Genomic DNA, 3582 nt, shown 5'->3' on the forward strand with positions numbered 1-3582 from the left:
TTGTTGAAAAATCCTGTTTTTATGTAAGATTTACACATTAATCTGTTTTATATTTATTTTTGACTTTAATTGATTTAAAAAAATCGTCAATATGAATAGAGTACTTCATTATAACCATAAAAAAGTAACAATCCAGCATGAACCTTGCCAGGAATATTTCTCTGGATCTAACTGATAGACTTGTATTTCGTTTTAGTTTAAATTTCAGATAACCAAAGAGCGAAGAGTAACTGGGCCAATGAAATGTCACATGTCATTTCAGAATGTTGAAAAATCCGAACAACAATATTTATACTTTCGAAATACACATATATATTTTAATTTGATAGAAATTTAGTTAATATTTAGATAACATTGGCATGCAATAAAAAAATATATTTTCTCCTGTTTTCAGATTCTTAGCAAATAAAAATATTATATTGTGATGTCGTATCCTTCAATTAGGATTCTCTCGTAACAGAAAAATTGTTTTTATTAAAAACTTTTTCCTTCTCATGCAGTATCTCCAAATTTCAGGAACGAGCTTTTGTTTTTGCAAAAAATTGATGATTTGGAATCGCTATCCAAAGTCGATTTAGAAAACTGATTAAATTTTTATCTTAAAATTCTCTTTTAATTTTATCGTAATTGGCTAAACTTTTAACATCAAAATCTGTTTACCGTGTTCAGATACTAAACATTTCTAAATCATGTTTCAAATTTTAATTTTGACTAAAGACTGAATTTTGCATCGTAATCCGCAGCCAAGCCTTCCCTTGAATTTAAGTGCAGTGTCACTTTTAGATTGGCAACTTCCACATTCATTTTATCGAACCTGGATAACTTTTTAAAATTTAACTTGTTTAGCCTCCATTCAGTAACACTTCAGCTTGTAAGTGGACTTTGACTTCGTCTTTAAAGAGTGATTTGGATTTTACCGAACCGTCTTTTTTGCTACCCTGAAACATTCCCATTTTGTTGGTAATCTAGTTCTGCACTTCCACCTTTCACCTGATATACAATTTATACACATATGTAGAAATTAGTTCGTCGGATGGGTTCATTATTCGAAGAGACTTTTTGTAAAAAGTTTTCAGTGCGAAAAAGGAGAACTCTTCTATTTTAATGGGACCGCAGGTTCATTTATTATGCAGAAAAGTCTGGTAGCCTAACATGAAGAGTCGTGGTCATATAAAACATATATACATCTACTTTTTCAAGTATCGTTTTGTATTTAACTGTGCATAGGGTACTATTTGCTCAGCCCTCTCTCCGGTTCGTACACGGGCATATGCATTCTAATAGGTGCTTCCAGTGGGTGAATCTCAACGCTGCACCAGTTGGACAGGCTGTTACTACTGAAGCATCATTATATCTTTTGTTTTCATGCGGTAAGCCGGCTCGGCTCGGCTCGCAAACCAACGTCGCATATCCAACCCCCGTCGCATCTGCCAACAGATGCAAGAATTTTCCTTTTCCCTGAACATAGTACACATCCCCATGCGATTACACCATACTAGCTGCAGGCTTCATTTCATCAATAAGGGCACTCACAATGAAAAATTACAAACCATTATTCTCGCCTCTTTCACTAAACGATTCACACTTATGCACAAAGCTCCTCACTGTTGAGAGTTATTCCACTTTGTAGGGCCAATTTTTCTATCAGAGTCATATTTTGCTTTTCGAAAGAATATCAGACGGATTCGACACAAACCTATACTGCATCTATTCTCCTCTCTGGTCCTACCCTTTTTTATACACTTAATCCCCCTCCCCTCACTTCCAACACTTCTCCCCGATTTCCTACTTTTCCTTCAATTAATTTTCCTCAATTTCTCTACTTCCTCATCCCTCAATTCCCAAACTTTCCCTTCATCACTTCCTCTATTCTCTCTTCCTTTATTTCATATGCTATCCTTTTCCTAATTTCTCATAAGTCCTCTCCCCCACTTCACTTTTATTTCCCTACGTTCTCTTGACTTACTTAATTACTTCTCGATGTTCCCTTTCCTAATGTTCTTACTCTTCCAGCTCTAGCTTCCCATACTTACCCTTTCCACACTTGTGACACATTTCTCTCGCCACCAACATTGCCTCCTTCCTCTACTTTGTCTTCGTCACTTCTCCTACTTTGTCTTTTTCACTTTTCCTACTTTCTCAATCAATAAGGGCACTTTGCATGAAAAAATAGAAACAATTATTCTCGCCTCTTTTTTAGTTGAATCACACTTGCGCAATCGTACAAGCCTACTCATTTCTAAGATTTTTTTAACCTTTTCGGGCCTTATTTTCAATCAGTCATCTGTTACTTTTCCGGGAAATATCAAACGTATCTTACGTTAACCTATACTTCTCCTCTTCTTCTCGCACTACTTTCGCTTATTTTCGCTCCACTTCTATAACTATTTCCCTCACTTACCCACTACGCCACTACACCATCGTCCCACAACATATCCTTTCTCTACTTTCCTTTTTCCTCTCTTTTCCTACTAATCCTCACATAATCTCCTACTTTTCATTTTGTTCCTTCCATTACTGCTGCTCTCCTCACTTCCTTTATCATATTTCTCCACTTGTAACTTTCCATCTCCTACCCACTTTCACCTCCGTGCTGCCCCTACTTTCCCCCACTTCCATCCCGTCACTTCCAAAACTTTCTCTTCCCGACTTTGTCTCACTTCCCTTTTTTCCAACAAAGAGCATATGACCAGTGGGCTACATGACCAGATTTCTACCTTTTCGACACTTTTTTTATTTCCTAACTCATTTCCACATGAAACGCCTCATTGAGTTAAAAATTAGGGATAAGAAATAAGAAGCACTAAGAAAGGTGAGTATAGTCCGAAAATTTTGTAATTATGAAAAAAATTTTTGTTGTAAAAAAATTTTTTTTGCTCGCTTTATAATTATAAAAATTCAGGAACATACCCACCTCTCATAGTGATTCTTATTTAGTATCACAAATTTTCTACTCTATGTGGTTTTTCGTGTGAAAATAAGTTATTAAATAAAAAGTGTTGTCAAGGTTGGGATCTGGTCACATGACTCATCGTTACATGCCCTTAAGAGAATTCATTTTTCTAGAACCATCTTCAAAATTATAAAAATCATCATGATTTCATTTTTTAAAAGTTTTTATCGTAATAATAATAATTAATCTATTTTATACGAATTTAAAATTGAAGGATTTTAATGGTAAATTTTCCGAATTGTACACATTTCAATTTCCAATTTAAAATTCAAGAGCTTTAATTTGAAAATGTAAAATTGAAAGATATGCAAGTTTTTAATTTAAAAAATTTATAATGTTGATGATTTACATTAGGAATGTTATGAATTTTCAATATTTAAAATTGAAAACTTACCTAATCATCATCAAAATTATCTGAAATTAAAGTAACCTTATTTATACATTTTTAAAAATGAACGACTAACGAAACAAGTGTATTAAGGTAAAGTAAATGACAGCGCGCCCAGAGGTAGACCGCGGAAAGAATAGTTAGAATGTGTGAATGAGACCCTGCTTAGAAGAGACATAAGAAGTCACAGAAACACGAGAGCCTGCATGAAAAAATGCATGGACATAAAAGAAGCTAGAGA

Source organism: Belonocnema kinseyi, chromosome 6 (assembly GCF_010883055.1).
Source record: "Belonocnema kinseyi isolate 2016_QV_RU_SX_M_011 chromosome 6, B_treatae_v1, whole genome shotgun sequence".
NCBI classification, from domain to species: domain Eukaryota; kingdom Metazoa; phylum Arthropoda; class Insecta; order Hymenoptera; family Cynipidae; genus Belonocnema; species Belonocnema kinseyi.